The following is an 11,891-nucleotide window of genomic DNA, read 5'->3' as shown; positions in this document are numbered from 1 at the left end:
ACTGGAACGGGTGGGTGGATAATGTATACAGGGTGGCTACACTGAACAGAGGGCTAATGCAAATCCCATGCGGCACAGCACTGTGTAAGAGGTCATTATAAATATTCAATACAACAGAATTAAAACATGAATTTCTCATTTGTAGGCTTTTCTACTTCATTTTTTCAGAGTATGGTGGTTACCATGGCAGGTAATGGAAACTGAGAAATCAATCTATGGTTCATGTAACAGAAAGGAACTGCTGTATATATCCTGGCCTGGTGTCTAATTTCCAACCTCCTCGTGTATTTTTCAGAACACATTCGTGAAGGCCTTTCCAAGATTGTTCAAGGTAATGTGATGGAGATACCTCATGATTGTCCTGCATCTATATCTTCACTGTTCTGTGTCTGTACTGACTTCATTCATCCATCAACACATAACCAAAGCATCTTCTCTTTGGGAAGCATTCTCTGATTCCATGAAGTCTAAGCTGCTCACACCTCCTCTGCTTTCCTAAAACTCACCTAATTCCTCACTGTAGCACTTCATATTACTTGTTTCTGTCTCCTTATTCAATTCTTTGGTTTTTGAATGCATGAGTTATGCTCTTCAGAAATGGCATTTATGCCTGGCAGATGGTGGTTCTGAACAAAAGGAGGCAACATAAATAATAATATAAGCCAGGGTTCTTCAACTAGAAACACAAGAAATAACTCTGGCATGGAGTGAAATATACTAGAAGGATGTAACACATTAATTATATACTTTTTCCTTAGAGAAAGAGCTGTGAAGAGGGGGCCTAACCAGTAGACAGTTGTTAGGTGTTTCTTAATGCCACTGCAATTAAATGAGCTCTATCTCTAAAGTTATGACACACTGAAGTTGTAGTCAGTGCATAGTTTTCATGTAACTTGCCAAGTAGAATAGACACAAGGTACAATGGAGACAAAACTTGCACCCCGGAATATAAAAAGCATGTCCTCTGCTCTTGATTCTTTGGGGATCATCACTGGTATTATGTCTTGCTGTGTCTTGCACAGACGGTGTTTAAGAGGTTCACATACCTTATGCTTATGGACAAAGACTGATCTTACAGTTCACATTTGTTACTAGCTATATACTCCCCCCTTGCTGGTCAGGGCAACCAGAGATACTTCTTTCTGATGTGAGGACAGCTTTCACCTTCAGTGATCTGGCCATCCCTGTGCACTTAACTGTCTCTTCCTTTTTGCCTGCCAGCAGCCCAGCTCAAATAAAATCACCAAAGGCCTTACTTCCCACTTCTGTTCTGCAAGCTGAACCCTCATGGCCTCTACAGGGCCAGTGCCCCTCTTCCAACTGTAAATGCTGGTGTGAAAAGAGAAGAGATAATGTGTCTGGAGAAGGGACACCTTCCTTATCGGAGTCATAGAAAGATCAAAGTCACATCTGAGAAGCCCCAGGTGGGTTGGAAAAGACAAAAGGTCCCCTTCTTTGCTTCCTTACCTTTAGTGGACTGTAGCCTTTTGATACTTTATCTTACAGTCAGTCCATTGTCAACCCTGTCTGCCCAAGGGCTTCAAATCCAGGTTCCAGGCCAAAGATATTGCTGCCATCTCAACAAGTTGGAACAAACTGCTTCTAGTATAACAAAACCAGTGAGATGCTGGAATGAATTCCAACACCTTTGGCAACAAGGATAACCTATTTCTCTCACTCCGAGGAGTTCAACTTTTAAAAGCATAAAAAGAACCAACAGACTGACCGACTCATTGTGGGAACACTGTATCCACCTTAAACACATCCGTGGAGACAGGATCTCTGTGTTTTTTCACTGCAGAGCCTGATCACTCTGAAACTTACTTGTCCTGAAGCTTCCAGACTTTTCTTGCCTACATCTGTAGCAACTCATGCTCAACTGGGGATGTTTGAACCAGAGCCTCCTGTGGTGTTGCCCATCCTTTATGCATCTGGAATGTGCTTTCACCTCCTGGAGCTCCAGAGGCCATGCATCTGAAGTTCATAAATATTTGAAGACTCCACCTCCATTCTCATGCAGCTGGAAGCCTGTCCCTGAGCAGACCCAGATGGTTTTGACATAAGGCTGCTTGCTCATTGTTCAAAAATATGATCTGAACCTAACAGCTAACAAAGATAAAAAGATCTCACTGTAGCCCAGTACTGCAATCTCATCTGGATTCCCTCTGCCCTCCCCTTTGCTCTCTTGCTGGTCTCTAACCATGATGACACCTCAGATGAGGTCATTAATACTTGACCATGGCATCATTTCCTTCCAACCTACATTGCCTGGTTCCCTAGTACCTGGAGTCATCCTTCTACTTGGCAAGCAGCAGCTTCTCAGATACCAAATTCTGTGCATGTTCCATGAACATCTTTATGCTAAAGAGCGTCACTACTTTAAAGTATTCTTTGAAATGTCTTTGGTGATACAGTGATCATCATCACCATTGTCACGGTCGTTGTCATCATCACCATCAATAAATGACCGTAAATTATATTTGAGTAGCTCTTATCTGCCTCTAACACTCTTGCAAATGTATTAGCTCATTTTTTCCTTATGGCAATGAAATAACATGTGTCAATCATAGTAATTATCCGTATTTTGCAGATGGAACTGATTATTCAACAGAGTAAATTATTTGCTCAAGGCCACATGGGTAACAGAACTGACCTTGTACTGTATGACTCCCCTACCTCCCACCCCTAGGCCAACAGTTAGTAAAGTAGCAAAACAAAATGTACAGGCATTAGCCACAGAAATATTTGGGTTCTAATCCCAACTGAGACTAGAATTTGGCTAGGAGGGTTTTTGTTGATTTTGTTTGTTTTTATTTTATTTTGCTTTGTTTTAGTCTATTAGATTATATGTTTCCATTTGATCAACAAGCCTGGGGGTGTCTAGAAGCATAATTCAGAAGGGAATTGTTAGGATGTGACCCAATGTGAGATAGCAACTACACATCCTTGGCTGCCATCTTTCTTGATCAATCAGTTATCTTTCACCCCACACCATTGAACTTACTGTCTAGTTCTTGTGTAACTAGACTGTCTGTGTTCCTATCTGATTCAAGACTATTTCACTAACACAGAGAAGACATCAAAGACCTTCCTCAGATAATGCTAGGATGAATTTCTTCTGGCAGAGGAACAGAAATTCTTCATACTCTCCCAGCAACTTGTACATCCCATGTGCTTACAGGATGTAAAAGTTTAGTATTGCTCATATGATACCAAGCAAGCTTTCCTGTCTTTCGTTTTTTTCATGAATTGAACTTGATTCCAAGCCATTAAAATTTATTTGGCAAAATCTCTCCCCTGACAGGGCTTAGCAATTCCACCCATAGTGGATAAGCTGGCCTTCCATTAGAAGCAACAAAGTGGAATACCAGCAGCTCACAGGTGGTAGCTCCCTATCCCAGCCCGGTGATTTTGAAGGCTTTTTGCAGACACCCATAGTCTTGTACATATTCAGAAGGCAAGTAGCACAAAGGATGGTTCATTAAGGAGTCAGCCTTCACAGCGTGGCTCTTGCTGGGTGTGTTCCTGTACCAAAGGGTAAACAACCACTTTGCTTGTGACTCTGTATTTTATTTTGGTGACTCCATAGAATTGAAACCCTTTTGCTCTGAAGGATAAGAATCAGCTTTAGAATAGGAAAGTACTTAGAGTCACTGGGAAATGAGTATAATCTCCAAAACATATTTACTGCTCACATTCAGATGAAGATTAAGCGAGTCCTTTAATACGCACCAACTCGATTAAACTTCATAGGAGCAAAAGCCTTTTGAAATAAATTAGCCAGATACTTTCTGGAAACAACAAGTATTTGAGGCTAAATTCTCCTATGCCATTACATGCTGTATACCTTCTAGAAACAACAAGCATTTGAGGCTAACTTCTCCTATGCCATTACTTGCCCTCTTGTAAGTCCAAGTAATGAACCTGATAGAGAGGAGGAGGAAGGGCAAGGAGCCAACTAACTTGTATACAGAGCACATCCTATCCCATGTTCTAAGAAAGGCATGAAGCATTGGGACTGTAGCATGTTATTTAACAAATCTGAAATTATCGTCATCAATGTATGAAAAAAAAAGACGGATGATCTGACAACTCGACAATTATAGACTGTGGATTTCCACCCTGATTAAGAACACTTTGATCTCCTCTTTTGAGGCATTAGGGTGATATGCAATACTATGGGAGCTCATTCATCAGTCATTTGAGTTTGGAAATCCAATTTGGTTCCAATCCTGCTTCTGTTGCCTTCTCATTGTGAAAGCTCGGGGAAGTTATTGGATTTTGCTGAGTCTTGGTTTCCTCATCTGTAGAAATGAAACAGAGGAACTCAGAGAGTGGTGCTTGAAATGCCACATCTGTCAATATTCTTGGGATATCAGGGCAATGGTGGTACACACCTTTAATCCTAGCAATAGTAGGTGGGTCTTTGTGAGTTTGAGGTCATCCTGGTCCACAGAGTGAGTTCCAGGACAGCCAAGACTATGCAGAGAAACCCAGCCTCAAAAAGCAAAATAAAACAAAAATATCTAGAAATCAAGGTTGTGTACACAAGAAACAATTGTCAAAGAAAATAATTGAGAGTGCAGACTTAGCTATGGAAATATTCATGGCAAATACCCGCGCCCCCAAAATAAAGTTAGAGGAGTGTGGCAGGGAAGAGAGAGAAACCTGGAAAGGATTTCAAAATGGCTACCATTGTGAACAAGAAATACTCAGTCTCAGTGGGTACCTCCAGGAAATGGTGTAGAACTCACAATGATCACACTTGAGGAAGGGGAAGCTAGGGATTCTCCCTCCAGCTCTTCCCATCATGACTGAGTGTGCTCCTAGTATGAATGAACCTTTTGACCTGCCCATGATCCACCAAAGAGAAGCCTTAAGGTGAGGAGTTTAAAGTGTTCAGAAAATGATGTCATTGGTAACAATGGCAATGGTGCATGCTGAAGGTAAGTGGCAGGGAGGCAACAATCTCTGTTACAGCTTTGGAGGCTTTCTTGATGGGTGTTGTGTTCACTGTGGTCTGTTGATTCAATCAAACTTGTAAGGACCTAAGGGCTCAGGGTCATATGTTGACCATAGTTTCATCTGAGGACCAGGTTGTTTTTATTATAGAGATACTTTCTAAATCTTAAACCATGGTTGAGTATGGTGTGTGTGTGTGTGTGTGTGTGTGTGTGTGTGTGTGTGTTGCACTTGTGTGAGCATGCTTGTGCAGCAGTAGTTGTAATGACAGATATAATTTCATTTAGTGTGATCCAACACCCTCAACTATGGGCAGCTCTTCTCTTGGCTCTATGTAGAGGTCCTTGTTCTTGGCAGTATGCTTTAGAGATGAGCTCTCTAATGATCTTCTGGTATCCCCTTTCTTTAAATAGTGTGAGGAGTATGGGAATGTACCTAGAGCTTATGCAAGCCTTTTCCCAAGAGCCTTCCTCTGGTGATGAGCAAAAGAGTTGGTGTGGTCTGTTGGCCCCCAGAGAGGGCCAGGGAGTGACTGTTTTCAAAGTACAATGATGAATCTGGGGCAGATAGACTTTAGTGTTCTTATGTACACATGTATGACATCTAACAATATGAGATGGAGCCAGGGACAAAAGAAAAGAAAGGAAAGAAAAAGAAAGTAGACTTAAGAGCAGGGACCCATTTTCCACGCTGCAGTATGTTCAGATATTGCATTCAGGCTTTCACTTGGATTGGTACTCTGATTTTCCAAGTCTCTAGGTCCAGCCTGGGCCTGGGGATAGTGTTTTTGGTACAGACCAAAAAGTCCTTGAACACAATCTACTTTAGCCTGGAGGGAGTCATAATTAGGTATGTAAGACTAGAATCTCCTATTAAGTTTCCTCTCCCTTACGAAAAAAAAGGATTCAACATATGGGTTGGTGAATGTTAGCTGTAGATAAAGTGGCAATATATGAATAAATAAAACGTATAATTCTTCTACCTTGAGGAATACAGTTTTTATTTATTTGGTTGCTTATTGTGGGGGAAATATGCTCTGTAATGGCTGGAGAGTAACATTAACTATTCTAATTTTGGTCATTAAAGCTTTTCAGAATAATAGATTTTCAAATGTTTCTTTAAGTGAGCTACATTATTGCTGGAAAAATCACATAATATTATTAATTAATAACACCATTAATCTGGTGTATTATTAGATTAGTAATAATCTAATCACTCTGTGAAAAATCTTTAAAGAATATTAGCAAAAAATCTTTTCTGTGTCTTATGAATAAAATCAGTCCAATCATGACCAATCAAAGTCATGTTGGCTAGAACTGGAAAAAGAACAGTGTAGAAGGATGCAAGTTGTTGAAGCTTTAATTTTCAGAAGACTAATGGTCTCCAGTAACAATATGGATGAGAGCAGTGAATAGAAATGAGGGTAGAACGAGGCTTATAGTCACTGTTTTATCCACATACCCAGTAATCATTTATTAAATGCCTACTATGTGTCAGAAACAATGTTATGAGGCACCCACAGCTCACTTTTTGTGGCAGTTCTAATACTCATTTCATTTTTATTAAACACCAACCCTCTGCTTCTCCTATCCCACAGGGCTTAAACAAGTCTGGCCTCCATGGGTGAGGGGGAGCATATAGCCTCTTTCAAGCTAATTAGAGACTTATAATCTCTAGACTATAGCAACTGGTTAGATTCGAGTACATGATGAAAGCTAGGCCAATCAGAAACCAGAAGACTTGTTTAGCTTCAGAATAAGAGTTTCCTTCTCTTGTTGGCAAAACCTCTGAGATGATGTAAGATTGGCGTTTCTGATAAACCACATACAAGTCAGGAAACATAGGAAACCTGAGAATCAAACTCAAGTGACAGATATTGGAGATAAAGCTTAGTGGAGTCAAACTTCAGCTGCAGGTGGAATTGCCTGTGAAAAAAACTAGTGTGTTAGTGTTGGTTTAAGCTAAGATTTTAAGAAACAAAACACAAATATTTCTAACTTCAAAAAAAGGAAATAATCATAATATCAGATGCCATGTCCTAACATAATCACAATATAAGATGGCATGTCCTATAATAGAGAGTGGGTTATAATAAGACTTCACTGTTCTGGGAGAAAGGAATAAAAGCTACTTCCTTTTTCTATTGGGATAATTGGGGGGGGGTGGTCCTAACTAAGGTTTTGACATTGAGCGGAGTATTGGTATATAAATGGGAAGTAATTGAAAAGAAGAGAGAAGGGATTCAGAAATGCAAGCTTTCTTAAGCTGGTTCTGGAAGACTCACATGGGCTTGATGGTTAAAGGATAGGGATCTTAAGTGAGAATAGAAAGCCTTTTCTTATCTGAAAGTTCAGACTTCCTGAAGAAATAACTGGCCTTGGATTTCCTCCAGGTGTTACTAAAGCCTTGTTGACCTAAGTCAGATTGCTCAAGCATAGAGCAAGCCCTTTCCCTTTGCTTTATACCCGGTTGTCCTCATATGCCAGATCTGGCATTGAGCAGTAGTTGAGCCAGTATCTTCTGAGGACTTAAAATGCAGGAGCAAGGTGAGCAGGTCTTCTCTTTAGCAACTCATTAGGTTCTTACTCTATTGATAATTTCCATAAAACCTGTTCCAAGAAGGCATTGACTCAGCCTTTGCCTAGGCACAGTTCTTTTCCTAACACTTACTTCCTATGAGGTAAGCTTTTATTTCCACAACATAGGTTGCTTCTATACTCTTTTATTTGTGTATATTTTTTCAGTCTGTAGAATCCCCATTTTTTCATGTTTCATCTTATAGAGAAACATGTAACCAATGTCTTGGAGTTTGAGGATTTTGCCTAGATCTCTATTAGATAAATAAAGTCCAGGACACTTTCATAAGAGTCATTTTCCCAATTCAAGAACTCAACTTCTATGGACTTCACAGAAGATTCGGCTGGACAATTGTGCTAGAAAAGCACAGCAACCTGGACTACATTGAAGAACTCCAGGTTCATGGAACCATGGATCCAGAGTGCAGAAGAATCTTTAAAGTGATCGTCTAGTCTAATGCTCCAAGAAACATGACAGGGTCAGGCTGGGGAATGGATCAACTAGGTCAGTTATGGAGAACAGGGAAGAAAAACACAGATCTAGGGCTTTCAGAATTTTGAAGCATCTCCAGCTTCATGAAACTTAGGTGATAAGATACGAGAGCAAACATTAACTGTGATGATACCCTGGGGACATATATTCCATAGTTTTGATAATTTTTTTTTTTGCTGGACTTAAGTGCATACAATATACTACTTTAGCAAATCTGTCTTAGAATCTAAATCTTTCTCCTTGGACACCTAAAACTTATTTTTCACTGTGACAAGCTCTATTAGAGGACCAAAGTTGGTAGTTGGATGCTTATAGTGAGTGCACACAAATGACACCATCATCTCCATCAGTACATTATGCTAATAGGAACTAAGAGTTTCCCAGGTTAGTATGTATGTGTGTGTATGTGTGTGTGTGTGTGTGTGTGTGTGTGTGTGTGTACAGATGCATATTATTTAATTAGAAAATCTCTAAAAGAAGCAAGATCTTTTGTAGGTAAATAGAATATTCCAGGAAGGCATTTCCAAAAGAAAAGAAGTCCATTCAAGAACAGGATCTAAGCTTCTGAGATAAAGGGTTGTTTCTGGTTACACACAATGGATTGGAAAATAGTGATAGGATCTGGACACACTTCCATCTGTGTTTCTCCTAACTGAAATACCATTGTATCACTGAAGCCTACAGTGCTCTATAGTTCAAGAAACCTGGATGGAACTGTAGACAACTGATTGTAACACACCTAAGTTTGCAACACCAATGATATGACATTTTTGTTTCATCTCAGTACACTTGCATTACTACCAATATTTCATATAGTGTGTTGTCTAACATGAAGTAGCATTGTTGCAGAATCATATGGAGAGACAGACATCACAAATGCCAACTTGGCACCTGCACATATGCAAGAAAGAGAGACAGACAGACAGACAGACAGACAGACAGACAGACACAGACAGACAGACTGATAGACTTTTTTAGGATCATATTTTTCCTCTAATCTTTTCAGGACTAAATAAGAAATTTAATGTGTAAATAGTGCATCATAAGTTGCTATAGCTGTTATTTAATGCTTACCTCGGGTCCCCAGCTTTAGTGAGCATGTGAGTTCCTGTTAGTTTTTATGACTAAAATGTAGCTCAGAAAGCATAAGGAGTACAAAAATAGACCTTGAACACCAGCACTGTTATTAATTAACCAGATGACCTTGGATTAGTCCACTAATCCCAGCAATTCTCAGCAGAAGTGCCCAGAACATTCTAGGATGTCACAATCAGTGAGGTGTGTCTCAAAGTAAATAGTTAATGATAGGCAAGCACTGAAGTTAGGAAGAGTTTTGAAAGACATAAATTGTAAGGGAAAGAGACACAGAGAGAAGGAGGAAGACAGTAGAGAAAAGGCAGAGGAACATGAGCAATGCACAGTGGAGACATGTGTGGGAATGTCAAAACAAACCTCTGTGATTTCTGCAGCTAATCTGTGATAACAAATATAATAAAAACAAAATACGTAAGTTAAAATGATTTAGAATTTGTGCTAACAATTAGATGATTCATATATTTATTCTTGTATTATAATATGTTTTCCCAAGGGAGAAAGAACATGTTAGGAAAGCAATAAACAAAAAGATGGTACTGAGAACAAACCAGTCATTGTCTCCTGAATGGACATGAAGGGCTGTGCAGGAGTTTAAAGCCATATGGTAGATATTGCCATTCAGTGCTAAGGAATAGTATCTAACATGCCCTTCCTATGCTAAAATTATAGAAGTGGTGCCTTCTGGAAGAAAAGGTAAAATGGTCATGAATTTTCAACATAACCTACTAAGTTAGGTTGGATACATTGTCTTAAGTCAGTGTTTGTCAACCTGTGGGTCACAAACCCTTAGATGATCAAATGACCCTTTCATAGCAGTCACCTAAGGCCACCAAAAAAACATAATATTTACTTTATGATTCATAAAAGTAACAAAATTTCAGTCATGAAATAGCAACAAAAATAATTTTATGGTTAGGGGTAACTACAACATGAGGAACTGTATTGGGCTGGAGAGATGGCTCAGTGGTTAAGAGCGCTGGCTGCTCTTCCACAGGTCCTGAGTTCAATTCCCAGCAACCACATGGTGGCTCACAACCACCTATAATGAAACCTGATGCCCTCCTCTGGCGTCCCAGAACTCAGAGGCAAAGGCAGACAGATCTTTGTGTTCAAAGCCAGCCTGGTCTACAATGTGAGTACAGGACAGCCAGGGCTAAAGGGTCGCAGCATCAGGAAGGTGAACAATCATTCATTCTCTCAGATCAATGTATCCAAGTTCTCAGGGTTATATGCTCTTTCCCAAGGCCCTGAATTGGAAAATGTTGTGAAATTCTTAAGCTATACTCAGCCAAATCAGACAGTAAGTACCCTATCAACATTAATTATAATGATGGTGGATTTTTACAGTGCTCATGCATTGTGATAGCGTGAATGCTCCCACTTTCTTTTAACATTTATACAATATTCCATTTTAAACAACACAACTGAAAGGAAAGGCAGAAACAAACAGTTTTATGCTGCACAAAGTGAAAATGGCTTTAGGTACATTTCTGTCTATGATGCAATAGTTACTTGAAAATTAAAAGGCAGGCAAAGTAATAAAATGAGTGAAATTGCAAAATGCTCTTCAGGTTTATAAAGAGATATAAATACTCTATACATTCAATCTTTCATTATTTTAAACAATAAAATTGGGTTTATTTATGTTTTCATTCAATTTGTTTACTTACTGCCTTAATAAATGCACCTGGAGAATGGAAGTCTTAAAATTTTCAAGTTTTATTTCCTCCCAAAATAAGTCTATTAAATATTTTCCATTGAGAATATTTTGGCTTCTATATTCTACCTCAGGGACACAGACTTACATCATTTATAATCTGAGTCCAAGGTAAGCTCTGGTCAATTTTTTTTTTCAAGGTGTCTGTAAGAACATGTTCTTACATGTTTATCAGTACTACAACCTACACTTCCTCCGGTATGAAGGTGGATTCTCTGGCCCTTCCCACTGAAACTGGGCAGGACTGTGACTTCACTCTAGTAGATACAATCTGACCAAGTCAGTAAAAGTGGTGTACTTCTGCACTGATCTTAAATTAGTAATGCTGAAATCCTGGACTACCATGCTGAAGTCCAAGCTAGTTCCCATGCTATGAAGCCCTGGAACCATATAACAAAATGGACTCCAGATAGAAATGGCTGAACCGATGTGTGATTGTAGCCTCATGAGAGGTACCAACCATAACCACTTCTAGATACAATGAAACACAGTGAAATAATATAGAAGCCAAGAGATCCAACAAAAGCAATCTTGAACAAAAAGTACAAAAAAACAACCAAATGCCAACAACAACAACAATAACAACAAACCCAAGGCATTCTAACTCTTGATTTCAAGACATATTTTAGAACCATAGTAACACTAACAGGCCGATCTTGGTATAACAATAGACACACAGACCACTGGGATGGGCTAGATATCAAAGAAATAAACTCAAACAGCCAGAGTTACCTGAGGTTTGACAGTGGTGCCAAAAACATACACTAAAAAAGGCCAGCCTTCTCAATGCAGGGTGCTGGGAAAATTGTATATCCATAGGCAAAAGGTTGAAAGTTGAGCCCAACTCTCACTCCCTAAAGAAACAACTCAAACTATATCAAAGGCCTAAATGTGAGACCTGAAACTAGGAAAATGATAAAAGGAAATAGAGAGCAAACACTTCAAGACACTCATGTATGTAGAAAATGATCTTCAGACATGATCATAAGCCACAAGAAAACAAATGGAGTTTCATCTGTAGGGAAGGGAAGATAGAGGGAAGAAGGAG

At 39.4% G+C, this 11,891-nt stretch overlaps 1 long non-coding RNA gene across 1 annotated transcript; it reads right to left on the bottom strand.

Moving 5' to 3' along the window:
- Window positions 1-2,866: 2,866 nt before the first annotated feature.
- Window positions 2,867-9,152, bottom strand: LOC132650050 (uncharacterized). Its single transcript, XR_009588409.1, has 3 exons — window positions 9,106-9,152; window positions 4,398-4,498; window positions 2,867-4,304 (listed from the first exon to the last, which is right to left on the bottom strand). It is a non-coding gene; the product is annotated as an uncharacterized LOC132650050 (long non-coding RNA).
- Between the last annotated feature and the right edge of the window lie 2,739 nt (window positions 9,153-11,891).

This window comes from Meriones unguiculatus, chromosome X (genome assembly GCF_030254825.1).
Source record: "Meriones unguiculatus strain TT.TT164.6M chromosome X, Bangor_MerUng_6.1, whole genome shotgun sequence".
Taxonomy (NCBI): Eukaryota; Metazoa; Chordata; class Mammalia; order Rodentia; family Muridae; genus Meriones; species Meriones unguiculatus.
The sequence above is the reverse complement of the archived record's forward strand: the minus strand, read 5'-3'. Positions and strand labels throughout refer to the sequence as shown.